This window comes from Crocuta crocuta, unplaced genomic scaffold (genome assembly GCF_008692635.1).
Source record: "Crocuta crocuta isolate KB4526 unplaced genomic scaffold, BGI_CrCroc_1.0 scaffold243, whole genome shotgun sequence".
Classification (NCBI taxonomy): Eukaryota; Metazoa; Chordata; class Mammalia; order Carnivora; family Hyaenidae; genus Crocuta; species Crocuta crocuta.
In genome coordinates, this window is record NW_027529596.1 from 5316528 (window position 1) to 5334021 (window position 17494).

A 17494-nucleotide genomic window follows, 5' to 3' on the forward strand; every position below is an offset into this window, starting at 1 on the left:
AAGAAGAAGAAGAAGGAGGAGGAGGAGGAGGAGGAGGAGAACAATTGTTTCTGCAGTCAGCACTTTTAAAAATCCAGTTTGTGCCTACCAACAAAATCTTTGATTTCACTTTGTTTCTCTCGATAAATGACTTGGAAGCCATTTTAATAAAGAAAGACCTCAAATGAAAACCAGTGGTGATTTTTGACCAACTGTGCATGTACTTTCTGAGTCAAATGGATTTGCAAATAAGGACATTAGAGACACTTCAGTTCAAGGAGAGTAACAGGCATCTGGACCTCACCTGCCGCCTGATGACCTCTACACAATTTCAACAATGGCTTCCAATATTTCACTTAAAATCAGTGTGGCTCAGGTATGAAATTGGTTCCCCCTAAAGCAACCCTGGGGCCTAAGCAGTAACTGACCATAACCATGACAGGGAGACTCTTGAATTTAAAATATATTGACCATCACAGCATACTTTACAAATTCTTCTCAGGATTTCTCAGCGATGGAGATGCACTTAATCATATAGTCCCTTCACTCATGACCCATCCGACAGGACTCTGAGCCACCCCACTGGCTCGGTATGGACCACTCAAAATGGCCATTTTCCCTTAGTCCCCACTACCAGACCTAAAGTCTATCAACAATGAGATGATTTTCTTGGATGGGACTTGATTGTGTAATATGATGCCAGGTATTTCCCCTGATGCAGAACTTAGGCCTTTTCTTTTCTCATCAGTATTTCTCAAAATACTTTCCATGGAACATGAGTTCTATTGAGCACTTCACTGAAGGAAGAGTCTGTGATGTGAAAGCAAATAAAGAAAACCTCATTTCAAATGTCAGCAAGCTCTGATGGGGAAGTTCTCACACACAGACCACTCAATGCAGCGGTAACCAGCAGAAAAAAGGAAGGGAGAGCTATTTCCATAAGGCAGGGCACATTTCACATAGGAATTTACCCTCTGCATTTAAGAAAAGGAAGGAAGGGGGTACCTGGGTGGCTCAGTCAGTTGAGCATCTGACTTCGGCTCAGGTCATTGATCTCATGGCTTGTAGGTTCAAACCGCACTCCTGCCTTTCTTGGGCTCTGTGCTGACAGCTCAGAGCCTGGAGCCTGCTCAGATTCTGTGTTTCCCTCTCTCTCTGCCCCTCCCCCACTAGTGCTCTGTCTCTCAAAAATAAACATTAAAAAATTTTTTTAATAAAAAAAAAAAGAGAAAAGAAAGGAAGATCCCTTCCTGCCCCAGTAGCAATGCACTAACCACGGGTCACTGCCAATGAGACCCTTACAACCTCAGATTCTCTGTCTCAGATAAACTCTTGTTCAGAACAACCCTACCCAGTTTCCTCCTAAAACTCTATAAAAGTCTCTTTGGATTTGCTGGTGGTTCATGATACATTCCTTGTCCCAAAGTGCCATTCCTCTGCTATTCCTGAATAAACATTTTTTTAACTTAAATACAATTGCTCTTTGCTCTGTTGAAAGTTAACAGTGACCTCGTGAATTTGGGGGAGTACCCCTCTTGCAGCAGCCACTCAGCTTCTACAGACTACAAGCATTGCAACATGTGCCTACTTTTGAGTGGTATCTATTAACATCCCTCTAATGAGGTGTTATATGGAATGCACTTTGGAAATCCTGTTGTTTAAAAACAATCTGGACCATGAAAATTATTTACAATAAACCCACTCACAAAATCCCACCAAATATCTGAAATCATACCAAAAAGTTCCAAGAAAAAAATGTTGAGTTGCCCATTTCAGAAATAGGTGATTCTTTTGCAATAATGACTACTGTTTGGTGAATCCAAAGCACTGCCTCACAAAATAAGTATAGTTCTTTTCACTAAACTGATAAGAAAAAAGGCACAAAGAAGTTAAGTAACTCACAGTACTCAGAAGAGTCAGAACCAGAATTTTTAAGGCAAGCTCAAAACATAAGCTCTTTAAGACTCTGTTACTGTTGAACTTTCCCTATTGGCGCACGCCCTCCCTGGGACTGGAGAATGCCCCTTCCTCAGACAGCCAGTCAGGCCTTCACCCCAGAAAAGCTGGTGGAGTGCACAGCACACCGCAGCCCTCATGGGTGCCCAGGCCACCCTGAGGAGCTACGGGAACTAGCTTCCCTCCCTCGGTCAAGGCCCATGCTCAGCAGCTTCCCAGTGAGAAGCAAATGATGAAAGCTTCAAGCTGGTTCCCACAGTATGATGGAGATCAAATCAGCAAACCCATGGAAAGGTCTCAGGCTAGGACCGGGGCCTTGAGACCCCACTACCCAGCCTGGCTCAGGACCCTGCATACAGTGGCTTAATTCTCTAATGAAAACCATATTTATGCTCAGGTTCCTTTTCCCCAGCCCTTCTGGCCCTGGGGGAGGCCAAGCACAGCACACTTCATCACACGCTAGATATTTAGGGAGCCTCTGCTGTGTGTCAGTCAGTATGATAAGTGCCTGAGCTCTGAGAGCCTGGGACAGGAGAAATTCCTTCCCTTGTAGAACTGTTTTCCAAGGAGGGAAAACAGTTAGAGAGTATTAACGTCGGGTAGCAAAAAAGACTTGGAGGAAAAAGCAAGCAGGCTGTGAGAATGGGGGTTACTGTAGAGGGTTCTGGGAAGGACTTCACAGGAAGGCTACTTGCTTGGGCAGAGATCTGAACAGAGAGGCAAGGTCTGGGGGAAGACCAGTCTTCTGGCCCTGGCCTGTGCTGCCTGCCGGTGGGGGGCGGGGAAGGGATCGGATGCGACCCCCTGGGGGCTGACATGGGCCTCCGCACAATCTGGGGAGAGGGCCAGGCTGGAGGGCAGAGGGGAGACCCTGCAACACGTCACCCCTGGCGGGTCTGGGAACCAGCGTGCCTCCTTGGAGTCCTGAGCTTGGCAACCTTGCGCAAGTCACCAGCCCTCTCTGTACCTCACTTCCTCGTTCATAAAATAAAAGGGAATAGTAACAGCATCTACTCTGTGGGGCTTTGAGGACTCACTAAGCTAATATATGTGAAATATTTAGAATCCGTCCCTGCTACCTAAGAAGTGCTCAACAAATAGGAGCTGTTATGAAGATCCTTTGTGTCTACATCGGAATGGTGTGTGTGTGTGTGTGTGTGTGTGTGTGTGTGTGTGTGTGTCTGAGAGAGTGTGAGTCAGAGGGAAGCAGACAGGTGAAAAATCTTGAATGTCTCTTCTGGCACTAAAAAAAAAATTACATACTTTGTCTGATAGTTCATATTGGTAGCTGTCCTGTAGGCTATCAGTAAGACCTGTTAGCTTTTATTCCCATGTCTCTGTCCAAACTCATAAGTAGAGAAACTGAGGCAAAGTATGGACGTATGCTCAGGAAATTAATAATGAGGTTGGCAATTGCAGCGATTCCTGGGACAGCAGCATCAGGACGAATTTGAAGTCACTTGATGTACAGAAGAGTGATTTCCCACAGTTAAAATGAAGCTCTCTTTATTTGCTTCTGCTAATTAAAAAATCAGAGCTAAAGATATTTAAACACTACAGTTAAAATGGCATGGCTCTCTATCAGCTTAATGAATCCCCCCATGAAATCGACTCTAAAATGTTACTCCTCGTTTGTAAATCATGAAACGCAATCCTCTTTGTTCTCTTATGAGCTTTCCAAGCTAATGTTTAAGATCAGTGTTTATGTTCCTTTCTAAAGGTTACACCATAACCTTCGGCCAGTTGAAATAAAAATCTGGCTCTCTGACCAGAAAAAAGAAATACTTTTTATTTAAAACTGACAATTATTGGTGGTTTCCATATTGTCATAAGTTCACTTCTGGCCTCTTTAGAAGCAGGCTTCTACGTAAAGCTCATCATCGTTCTCCAATGGAACACCTCTTCCACAAACAGCCAGCACAACACTGGGCTTGACATCTGTCCTTCCCAGCATCCTTCCCCCACTGAGGGGCCTCCACCTTCTGGGCAGTGCCGCTCTCCACCTGCTTTCTTGTGCAATCAGCAAGCCCCACCAATTTCTGCCTTTTAATATCTCTCAAATCTTCCAATCTGCTTCCTTTTCTCCGACACCTGCCACCCTCCTCAGCCTACCATCAATTCTTCAATAGATTGCAGTAGCCTCCAGTGGCCTTCCTGCCTCCAGCCTTCATACCTGCCACGCCACTTTCGGTTTGCAATAGATGATATTCCAAAATGAAAACCTGATCATGTTGCTCTCTTGCCTAAATGTTCCTATGGCTGCTTTTAGGATTAAGTCTAAACTCCTGGCCATGGGATGTAGGCCTTGTGTTCTGGCCACTGCTTGTCTACCTGACCTACGATCAATGCCACTGTCATAGCCAGATTGTGCTCACCATGTACCTACACAAACAGGACTTGGGTGTTTCCATGTCTAAAAGGCATTGGGCTTCTCAGTGACCTATTGCTGTGTAATCACCATTTGCAAACTAGCCACATGATTTATTTTTTGCCTGGGCTCCTTCATTTGACTGCATTCAGTGGAAAGGTCTACCGGCCTGGCAGGTCGAAGATGGCCTCACTCACATGACTGGCAGTTGACTGGGGGTCTTCGGGCTCTTGCACTGGCCTCATCTTCTGGTAGGCTAGAGCTTCTTACAATGGTCTCAGTGCAGCATTTGAAGGCAGCAAAAGCAGAAGACCCAAACCCTCTTACAGCCTAGACTTGAATGTCAGGTAACATGGCTTCCTCTAAATTTTATTGGCAAACAAGTTCCAGGACCTGCCCAGATTCCATTAAATAGGTTCCTTCTCTTGATGGGAAGAGTGCCAAAGTCACATGTGCACACCCATGCAAAGGGACGTGCAGACCAGGTTAGGAATATGTGACTGCAGTTTGCAATCTGTGGCATGGGCATAAGCTAAACACTTTCCAAAGAGGATGGGGAGAAACAAAAGAGACATGACCACTCTGTTGACCCTGACAAAATCTGGGAAGCTGAGGAGTGTGGCTAGCCCAAGCAGAGAGTGGGTCTGACATTAGATAAGATGGACATGAATACTCCTCTTACAGGAAGGCACCATGGTTTTCTTTTATAATCACTATTCTGAATGTGCTGTGAGCCAGGGTACCTACCAGGAAGGGTAGAAAGGAAGTAACCAGGATACCTTTCTACTTTCTGAACTTATTAATCACATAGAACCCTTCTGTGTTTAACATTCCTAGAGATGACGAAGTAAGAACACTTTCCGAACAATGTAATCATCACTTGCTCTACTTTGGTTTCCAGCCTGGATTTCTATCTATCAGAAACAACAACAGCCCAGTAACAACAGCACCATGACAATGGGTCAATTTTTAAAAATGTTTTCTTATTTATTCTTGTGGGGGAGGAGCAGAGCAAGAGAGAGAAAGAAAGAGAGAGAGAGCAAGAGAGAGAGAGAGAGAGAGAGAGAATGTGAAGCAGGCTCCAGACTCTGAGCTGTCAGCACAGAGCCTGATGTGGGGCTTGAACTCACGAACCGTGAGATCATGACCTGAGCCTAAGCCGGACGCTCAACCAACTCAGCCTCCCAGGTGCCCCAAAGGGGCAATTTCTGAACAGCCTCATGTATTTTATTGATGCACATGCACTGCAGAAAGTGCAGGTAAAGCAAAGGAAAAAGGTAAATGCTCCCCAAATCCCACAGCCCAGAGCTGACCACTCGAAAGAGTTGGCGTCACTTTAACCAAAAGACACATTCACTTAGAGGTTCCCTCCTTCCTGAGTCCCAATGTGAAATGTCAGCATCTCAGGTTATGCCAAGGCTGCAGGTTTCTTGGCCTCTAGCATCTGCTCTAAGTCAGAGTCAGAGTCAAGCTGGGAGCCAAACCCAAGAATCAGGACACCCAAGCCACACTAGACATGTGGGAGCAATCCCATCCAAGGACATTCCAGGATAAATCAAGCAAATGAATTCAGGGGAGACGTGAACACCAGTCACCAGTTCTGCACAGTGTGACTGGGAAGAGCAGAGGAACAGCATCCAAATTGCCATAGGGTCTCCTCCCCAGAACCCGAGAGCTTCCTGCTGCTCAAAAGCTAGGGGGAGAGACCATTGGCATCAGCCACACCGCCTGGCTGGATTGTGGGGCCCCGCAGTCTTGGGCATGATCACAAATAAGCTGACATCAAATTAAAAATCTTAATAAATGCTAAAGATTTATAAGGCCCAGGAAAATCTTAACTGCCAGTGAGGTGGGTGGGGAACCCTCACAACGATCTTATCTTTGTATGTATCCTTTGCTACCGGGAAACTGAGATCTCCTTGGGAATGATATGGGGACAGGATTGATGAAGGGCAAATGGAGGCAGCCTCTGAAGGCTGTCCTCTGTGCACCCTGAGACAGAAGAGACATGAGGCAGGTGTCTGTGCGTGCTGGCAGGTAGGCGCTGGGCTTCCAAGTGTTTCCATTTTGTCCTCATAGGTAACAACGATTTCCTTAGTCACTTACAGTAGAGAAATCTACCAAAGTAATTTCTCAATACCCTTTGCAGGAGAGTTGGAGAAACACAGGAGGTACAACAGCAGTGAGTTATAAAAAATGGCTTTTCAAGTTGAGCAATAAATTAGTTCGGGCAGACGTTCTGAAGGGCAAACAGGGACTCTGTGCTTCAGATCTGCAGCCAACACTTCTGGTGTCACTGGGCTGAGAATAACTCACCGAAGCCACTGGTAGTCACCACAATGGGCTCAGAGCATGCTTTTCAAAAGATTAGCATTAAATTCCTTCAGGAGTAAATGAGTGTTTTTCTTTTGTTACTTCTTCTTTTATTATAATTCATTAACGTTATGGGAACAGATAAAGGTGTCATCTGGTTCAGTGGGTGAAATGAGTTTGGGGCTTTCTTTTTTAGACTCTCTAAAGAGAAAGTAGGTTGATAGACTAATTCCTAATAATTGCAAAGTTGCCAACATGAATGAAATTGCATGAACACTGTGTGTGTGTGTGTGTGTGTGTGTGTGTGTGTGTGTGTGTGTGCGCACACGTGTGCACACGTGGTAGTGAAGAATAAGGATGTCCGGTCCAAGGGCTTCCATGTAACAGATGATAAGCTGTAAGAAACATTAGTGTCATCTTGAGCCAAAACTATATTTCAGCCCAAGGTTACATTTTCATAATCACACCCTGTGCTTGGTTATTGCCACTTTTTAGGTACTTCCTAGACAGTCTGAGAACCCAGAAAAGCTATCTGTATGTCCCAGTTTTTAGTAATAATGCCACCAGCAAATTCTGGGGGTGCCTGGATGGCTCAGTTGGTTAAGCATCTGACTCTTGCTTTCAGCTCAGGTGATGATCTCACAGCTGTGAGTTCAAGCCACTTCTGGCTCTGTGCTGACAGGGCACAGCCTGCTTCTAATTTTCCCTCTCTCCCTCTCCTCTGCCCTTACACTGCTCACGTGCACATGCACACTAAACAAACAAACATTAAAAAATAATGCTACCAGCAAATTCTGTTTTCTGAAGAAATTTTGGCTATGTTTATGTGATAGTTGAAGTAGTAACTATGCTTTATTATGTCAATACCACAAAAATCAGACCAATTCTGGTTTGGTGGTGACTATGGACTTGTTTTCACTTTTTTCCAAATTGTTTAATACATAGCTAAATTGAATTGTATTGATACCACAATTGCTTTTGTCTCAATTATCTTAAAATGTCATTTAAATTTTTCCTTTTGTCTATGTTATGAAATTTTGAGCCTCACTTCTCAATATTTCATTAAGGAGATTGGGTCTATCAGTAAGAACTCCACATGTGCACCATGCCAGAGTTGCAAGATAGACCTTTTAGAGGAAATTTAAAATTATTTCTTTCCATTTAAGAGTTTCCTTCTGGGGCGCTTGGGTGGCTCAGTCGGTTAAGCTATCGACTTCAGCTCAGGTCATGATCTCACGGTTCATGGGTTCGAGCCCCGTGTCAGGCTCTGTGCTGACAGCTAGTTCAGAGCCTGGAGTCTGCTTCAGATTCTGTGTTTTCCTCTCTCTCTGCCCCTCCCCTGCTCTCTCTCTCTCTCTCTCTCTCTCTCTCTCTCTCAGAAATAAATTTAAAAAAAAAGTTTCCTTCCTATCTGGCCATATAGAAAGTTCACCCAATAGAACACAGCAAATTCTGTAAGAAGACTGTAAACATGTACTGTGATAGTTACTGGAAACATCATAAGATTGTGCTTCCATACCATCCTTGGAATTAGGCAGGGTCACCTGATTTGTTTGGTCAATGAAATAAGAACAGAGGTGATGTGTCATTTCCAGTAGAAACTTTAAGAACTTCTATTTAAGCTATTTAAGAACATGAGAGTGATTCACACATTATCTACTTACTGCAGCCTGATACCCAGCTGCCTGGGTCCCAAATGACCATGAGGAACAGAGCTTCCTGTGGGGGATATTTGTTAACATGGCATAACCTAGCCTGTCCTGACTTATTGAATACAAAAATGTGTAATGAATAAGTCTATCAATGCTGATAAGGGACACATTAGTCGAGTCATAGGTTGAAAGTCTCAAAATCTATTATGAGTGTTCTGGATAGATTTAAAAATAAGGGATTTATTTGTAAGTATGGCCAGAGAGATCCACAGAAGTGATGGAGAACAAGGTTTGAAGAGCAGGTAAGGACAGAGTGATTCCCCCACAGGGCTGGGCAGCAGAAAATACAGGCTGCCATGGGAACAATTTTTAGTCTGCTCACCTCTGTGTAGCAAGACTGCCCTCTCTCATTCACTGTTCAAACTCCCACTGAGAATATCCAGGAGGCTACAACTCAGTCCACCTGCCCTCGCCCACACCAACAAAACTGCCCCAGTGCAGAATTCGTGGTGAAAGGAGATGACCATGCTAACATGAATTATGAAGATGCTGCAGGGCCAAACAGCGGCAAATGTCCTCGAAGTGGCAGAAGTAGAAATCCTTGAAAGGAAGTACATCATTTGCACTGGAACTGAGGCAAGAATTTAGCCAACTAGACCTCAGAATTCGCCTTCTCCTGCCGCCCTATCCCACTGTGATAGAAGCAGTGCTTGAGCTGCTTCCTAAACCAGGGGTTTCCTGCAGAACCTTAAGCCAGATGGCTTCTTGGACAGACCACACTCACTTTTCTCCTTCTGCTATTGCTGCTGACTCATTACAGCTTTTTAAAAACCTCATTATCCAAGAACCTTCTTTCTAGAAAGGTCATACAAGTAGTCTCAGGAGGCTACCTATATTCCTCCAGCCACATCAGAGAAAAGCAGCCTCAGAATTATGACACGGCAGATTAGGATACTGAGGTGAAGGTCTTTGCAAAGGCGATTTTCTGTTGGTATTCACTTCTTCTCGGGTGGCATTTAGTAAATATCATTGACTGAAATTGACTAAACATAGCCATTTGACTTCATAGTCTCCTTAAAACCAAGGAGTGCCCTTTTCCTGGCATTTAATATATAAGAAAAATGCCTTAAAAAAAAGCAGAGCTGCCTTAATTACTATTAGCATAGGAGAAATGCATTGATGTGCCTTCCTAGTAACAGGTTTCCTTTTTTTTTTAAAGTCAAATATAAGCAGACATCAGTGTATTCATGTGTGTGTGATAAATGAGAACCAAGCTTATAGTACTATATTCAGGAAAAATGTTCCCAAGACCCAAACAAAAGAGTGTCACCGTGACAGCATCAGTAGCCTCAGGATTGCCTTTATAGTCCACTGTGGGCACAATGTCATTTAGTCCTTGGGAGCATTTTGTGCAAAATCTGGAAAATAATGACAAATACTCAACAACGATGTTCTCAATTGAGAATAGCAATTAACAAATTCATAAATTCCTTGCTTGCTTGCTTTTCTTTAGTCAAACATAAACATTTGTTAAAAGATACTTTAAAAACTCTCTCCCAGGAATTAAACAGATATTTTATCTCCACGTTGCTGCTTGAACCTCAGACCATCTCATCATGCCAGGCTCCCAGATTCAGTTACAGAGTTTCATGTGATAGTGAGAGCTGGTTAATAAGTCAATGTGAACCTGAAGGGGGAATTTCATGAAGTGTCACAGGGCTTTCCCCTCATCATATATGGTCCATGCTTTTATTGGAACGTGTACGGTGATGTCAAAGTGCCCAAGAGGTGGCCAATTGACAGATCACCATGACAGGCAATGTCTTAGAGAATTCATAATTTTAAATTCCAACTCTCAACCTTGTAGATGCAGAAGCTGATTTATCCACATCTAAGAAAGGATGAGTATTTCTGGAAGTGAAATAATCACACTAACCAAGAACATAGAGAACATTGTATAGAACTAAAATGCCAAGTCATCAAATTATACTGACATTTTTGCAGTACATAGGCTGAAATGTTAACGTTGGCAAGCCTTGTACATTCTCTCCCTATAGATGGAATTATATAAAATGCTGAATTATAATCAGAATAACAGCTTAAGGCAGTCACCCTCAGAGTAGGGATAATCTCGTTCAGGGGGATAGTGATATTGAAGATACTAGGAATGACCCCTCAACTTTGGACAGTTTCTGGGCTTGAACAGTCTATTGACCTTCTTATAAGTCTTATGCAAGATCAGAAATCAACTTGTCATCTTAAGGGAACTCTCCATATCTGTTCTCCAACTCTGTGATTCACACTGTTCAAGACAAAGAGGTAAGGGGCGCCTGGGTGGCCCAGTCGGTTGAGAATCCGACTTCGGCTCAGGTCATGATCTCACGGTTCGTGGGTTCGAGCCCCGCATCAGGCTCTGTGCTGACAGCTAGCTCAGGGCCTGGAGTCTGCTTCGGATTCTGTGTTTCCCTCTCTCTCTGACCCTCCCCTGCTCATGCTGTCTCTATCTCTCTCTCAAAAATTAAGTAAATAAATAAATAAATAAATAAATAAATAAATAAATAAAAGACATAGAGGTAAGATAACCAAGCCATTTCCTGGAGTGGGCAGCTGTCCGTAGTTCTGAACAACTACTGGGAACCCTGAGATCCTGCTGAATCTTAATGAAATTTCTCCCTGGAATTTATATTTATATGCTGTTAACAAGAGCCATCCAGATTCAAAGAAGTGGGTGAACAAAAGTTTTATATAAAGGGTAAAATCCAGTTATGCACAAAAACTGTATGCATGATTTTTTTATGTGGAAAAGTTCCATGAAGAGAAAACTTTGGGAAATGCAAAGAAATAGAGAAAGAAAAATAATGATAAGTGAGACTTTTACTTATCTTTTAATTTTATGATAGAAAAAGAAGCAACAATAAAGACATATAGAGGTTCTAATTCACATATATAATATTATATAGCAAAGCCTATAACCAAAAGACAGAAACAGTGAATTTTTACATATATGTGATATATATATAAAATTGAACACATTAGACACTACCACCCCCAAAAAAGTCTGAGCAAAGTAGAGAAGGCAGAAATGCTTCAGATTACATTATCTGGTCATAAAACTAGAAATTATAACACAGGAATTTAAAAGGTCTCTCAATTCTTGTGTCAAAAATAAATCAAAATAAAATTTGCAGAATATCTAGAAAATAGAGACAATAAAACACTGCATATAAAAATATAGTAGAATAAAAATAAACATATTAAGTATTGAATTTAGAAATTAACAAAAGATAACTATGCCTGAGAAAGCAAAAAGATAATAAACATGAAAGCAGACATCAATACATAAAAAACAAAAATATAGAACTAACTAATAAATTAAAGTAGTATGTCTTGGCAGGAGGGAGGAAATTTTTCAATTAGGGGAAGTAAGGGATGATCGGGGCAGAGAAGAAAGAAGGCAGGGATAGCTCAATGAACAAACCAGCCAGAGAAGCAAAGTCAGAAGTTAAGAAAAAAAAAAGTTCAAATTTCCATCATTTCAAATGACCGCAGTTCCTAGTAAAATTATTTTGCTCTCCATGGGAGTCTGAGCAGCCCTTCTCTTGTCTACTCCCCTTCCTTCCTACACACATGTACACACACATTCACACTCACATACTCACATACACACAGGCAGAGGGAGAGGGAGGATTTATACCCCTCTCATTCTACATTTACAACTCAAATGATATTCATATTTCCCTTGTTTCTTTTTAGAAAAGCTCACATTTCTCTCCTGTATCCAAAGCTACCAGTTACTGGATGCTTATCATGGGCCAAGCAGTATGTAACAGTTTACAGACATTTTTTTGCTAAACTGACACCAAAATTTTCAGGCATTATGCCTGTCTTATAGATGAAGAAATTAAAGCTCATAAAGTTTAAGTAATTTTCCCGAAGTCATATAGTAACTCAAACATAACTTTATCTATTCCAAAGTCAATTTTTTGTGATGATACTATACTGCCTCTCCATGGACAGAGGCAGAGATCACATATCACATACTAATAAAATTTGCACACAGAAAATTGTTGAAAAGGAAGGCTATGATGATTAATAAAACCAATGTCCAAATCATCTCAGCAATCTGAAATAATTGACCGACACCAACATGAAGATCTTCCTCAGGGCTGGGTTCGAAGTACGATATTTGGGAGTTAAAAATATAGTTTTAGACATACAGAATCAGAAGATCTGTTCTGATGCAGTTCGTTTGAAAAATTCCTCAGCATTTTAGTATGCTTCTTATATCAGTCCATGTCCCAGCAGGAAATAGTGGTACTGTCAAAGAGGTTAACTAAGAGTTTAATGGAAGGAGTGTTGTGGCAGCTAAATTAGTAACGGTGAATCACCCAGGGACTAGCACCATGGCTTCCCAGCAGGAGCTGAGGCCATCAGTAGAAGGACACACTCATTTTTTTAAATGGTTTTTATCTTTGCTTTTATCTTCAGAATTTGTGCTGGGGCTTCCCATTGACCAAACCCAACCAGAAGCTGGAGAACAGGGCAACCTGAGAGATAGATTCCTTAGAAATTAGTCTCCTAGAAAAGCTTTCAGGGAGGACAAAGCTGGGGAACCTATTTGGCAGGGAAGAAAATAGAAAATATCCAGCACATTCACTCTCATCCAACAGAGTGACTCAGATGCTTAAAAACAACAACAACAACAACAACAACAACAACAACACAAAGCTAATCTAGTCTCAGGTCTATTCATCTATATTTTAGGTCTTGATCATCAAAAATCTCAGTCTTGCTGTCCTCTGCACAGATCAGAACGTACCTGGAAATCAAGGTCAGTCTGAATGCCTCACACAGAAGGAAATGTACACATGAGGTGCATCCCAAGAAAGCCAGCTGGTGTGTCAACCCTTAAAAAACCTAGGGCTTTGGGGCACCTGGGTGGCTTAGTCGGTTGGGCGTCCGACTTCGGCTCAGGTCATGAACTCATGGTGCATGGGTTCAAGCCCCGCATTGGGCTCTGTGCTGACAGCTCAGAGCCTGGAGCCCGCTTTGGATTCTGCATATCCCTCTCTCTCTCTGACCCTTCCCTGCTCACGCCATCTCTCTTTCTCTCAGAAATAAATAAAACATAAAAAAAAATGTTTTAAACCCTGAGGCATTTACTCTAGCATAGAAAGTTTCCAGAAAGATGAGCATGAAGGCTCATGCAGAAGGAGATAAATTTATGGCAGTCCAGAAAGCAGATAGTAGACACATTCAAGAGAGTTATCAGGAAGCAAAAATTAGCTCAACATAGGCAAAAAAAAATTCCTTATCTTTAGACTTATCCATCAGTGACACAGATTGCAATTGGAAGAGTACCCTCCCACCTCCATCACTTATGGAACTCAATCACAGGCTAGGCTGCCATCTGCTGTTGGGGTTGCTGCAGAAGATTTATGTGCTTGAGAACATTCCCTTTACACTTCTCAGACTCAGACTCAGCAACCTAATGCTGACACTGAACACACACTCGGTCCTACTTAAACAAATGATTTGTCCTTCCCGCAAAGGACCACGTAGGCAAGACCCAAGATCCTGAATTTGTTTGGATTTCTTCCCTGCTACTGACAAAGGAATTAAAATATGCATCCTTCTAAAAACAACCTTTGAGTTTGCCACTTCTGAAAGAGGCTAATGGATGGTGACCAAATATCTCGAAGCTCATAATGCTTCTAAGTCCTGTCAAAATAACAAAATATTCATCCAAAAAGAGCAGTTCTACACTTAAGTTTAGGCCTCATCTTATAATTCCTTTCTTGGCCATGACTATAGTCAGAATATCTCTTTCTAATTGAATAAATGCCTGTTGAAAGTGTGGGTCTCCAGATAGAGGAGCAAATGCCTGATTCTAGAAGGCCTTCAAGAAAAAATGCATTCAAAATAACATAAATAACTGTTAGTAAGCTATTTGTGAGAAAATATTGTTAAATAGTATATATAACTGTGTGTATGTATTATATATGTGCATTAATACACACAGAGGGTGCATATACAGTCTAGAGAGTTTAAAATATACATATACTTTAAGAAAGAATAATTATCTCTAGTGGTGTAATTAGAGTTGACTTCTGTTTTCTTCTGTTTGTTTACTATATTTTCTGTAATAGGCACAGATGTTTAACTAGGAAAAAGCATTTCTGTTGTTTGGTTTTTTTTTCTTTCAGAGAGAGAAGAGCTAGATAACTACATGGCTAGGTAGACTTTTAGAAAGCTTGACCACTTTGGAAAGTTGACATAGCTGCATTTCTTCCATAGTTTGGATTCTGACCTAGAGGGCACATAAAAATTTGCGTTGAACCCTGGCTTGGGAGTGCCATATCACTGTGAAAGCAGTTTCATGGATCATGAACTGCAGAAGTGACTTCAGCAATACAGAGCCTGAAAACCAGAAAGCACAAGTGATCCAAACAGATGATGGAGAATAAAGAGCAGGTCAGGAAGGCAGTGGCCTTTAAAACAAACACACACAATTACCTTCTGAGGTGAAGCTGAATTCCACTCTGCTCCCCAAATGCCCTTATATAATTATAACTTAAAATGACTTGTTTTATAAAACCCAAAGTTCCTCCAGTGATGTACCAAGGACAGGGGAGAGACTGGTCAACTCCCATGAAAGCAGGAAGGCATGGTCTGTAGAGAATTTAAAAACAGGAGTAAAACTGAGTAATGATGTGGGTGTATCTGAGTTTTAAAAAATCATGATGCATCAGCAATGTCACCCTGCCTTTGGCACTTCGCTGAGGACTTTATACGTGCCCCAGAATAGAATCCACTGATTCTGCCTTGAAGAAAATAACCTTTTATAATCTTGGGTATGCACCTCCCTTCCCTCTTACTTCATCTCTTAACTCCTTGTCTTTCTTTTCATTTGGGGGGGGCGGGGAGCTGAGAGGATGGGGGAAGAGCAAGGAAGATACATATTACTTTAAATAGCAATACTGTCAGTGAGTCACCTGTGTCCCAAAACCCTGAAAAGGGACAGATGTCAAGAAGGGATGGTTTCTGTTTATTTGCTGCTTTCGTTAGAACAACATTCCATCTTAACTGGGTTGTAGGCTTATATTGCGTTTTCTCCATTTAGTGGCAACATTTGCCCCCATATTTTCTCAGTTCTTTGAAGAACTAATTTGTTTCTTTTATTCACTCTTACAGTTAAAGCATCTTTTCTGAAAGTATTAGGGCTTGTTGCCCAAGGACAAACACTTTGCAGATGAATTTTATTTCTCATATGCTGTATATTATTTTCCAGGTATGTTATAATATTTTATGCCATGTGCTATTAGAATTACCACCTTCGGGGCTCCTGAGTGGCTCTGTTGGTTAAGTGTATGACTTCAGCTCAGGTCATGATCTCACAGATCGTGGGTTTGAGTCCTGCATCAGGCTCTGTGCTGACAACTCAGAGCCTGGAGCCTGTTTTTGGTTCTGTGTCTCCCTCTCTACCCCTTCCCCGCTCATGCTCTGTCTCTCTGTCTCTCTGTCTCTCTCAAAAATAGGTAAACATTTTTTAAAAAATTTTAAAGAATTACCACCTTGGTCTTCGCAATACCAAGCACTTCCTCTATTATGTCTCCAATAGTGTAAGGTTAATATGCCTACAAATTTCACTGGGATTGAAATACCTTCAAAAATATGTGCTGTCCATTTTTATTGTTTAAATGGTATTTTTAGTATTTGAAATTCTTTTCAGCTAAGGTCAAATCCCAAGTACTGAGGAAACACCCAAAAGAGCAATTCTATTATTATAATCTTGTTCTAGTTCAACTCAATTTATTTTATTGGAACAGAAAAAAAAATAATTTTGATTTAGAGACTTGTATCAACTTCAGAATTCTGACATGACACAAATAGCAGTGGGAAAGACCAAGGCATTGGAAAATGCTAGAACATGAGGTCCATTGTAACCTGGTTTTAACTCACTTTAAAAATCAACTTTTATACTATTGTTTCTCCCAGCATTCCTGGTAGATAATAAACTAGGGCCTCTTTAGGATCAAATGTATAGTCAGTTAGTCAGAGAAAGTGCTGGAGGGAGGTACAGTCACATCAGCTCTGAGGGCTGCACCATGCCTCTTCCAAATGAGCTGATTTATGAGAACCAGAAGCACATTAGGACCATATGTTTTCAACAGTTGGTCAGTACAGTTTCATTTTTGTGAATTTGGATCAAAGCGGTGAATTACAATGTAAAGAGCCAAAGCCTCAAACTTATCACTGAAACCAAGATAGTTTAAAAAATAATCTCCCTTTTGACACCACTCTATCTCTTTACATACACATGTACAGGTACCTCTAATAATAAAAATATTATTATTATAAAATTAATACATATAATTTATTGGACACATTATATGACACACACGGTGCTGAGCACATTTTATATGCTGTCACATTTACTTGACAAGTATTATTGGGCCATTTAATGGATGAAGACAATGAGATATTTTTATCCATGCAGACATACTAATGAGAGAAGTTCTCTTATTCACTTTCTAGACTTAATAATGCATCCTTATAAAGTCAGTCTTTCATTATCAATAAAGAGACAACCATGCAGAGATTTTAAGAGACTTTCCAAAATGTTACAAAGCAGATTAATAACATTTCCTTACTCCTATCCACTACTGCAAGTGCTCAAAGAAATACTGTTTAGTTGAAAAATACATAACCATTAAAAAAAACTTTGGATATAGTGCCTTAAAATTGTGATTGATATAGTGGCACCTGGGTGGCTCAGTCGTTTAAGCATCTGACTTCGGCTCAGGTCATGATCTCACAGTTCGTGGGTTCAAGCCCCACGTCGGGCTCTGCGCTGACAGCTCAGAGCCTGGAGCTGCTTCGGATTCTGTGTCTCCCTCTCTCTCTGACCCTTCCCTGCTCATGCCTTCTCTCTCTCTCTCTCTCTCAGAAATAAATAAAACATTAAAAAAATTTTTTTAAATTGTGATTGATATAAATATCTACTATTTGCATCAGTGTTACTGAGAAATTATGCTCTAAGATACACCAAGAAATCCTCATGTAAGTTTCTCTGTTCTAAGCCACAGTGACAAAGGCTACTATTTGCTCCAAGTAGCCAACCCTCTCCACATGTCTTATTAACAGAACCTTCACCTTAGCTGAGCACACTGGCACCTGTAGTAAAAGGTTAATTTTCTAGGATCCCTTGTGGTTAGGTGAGGCC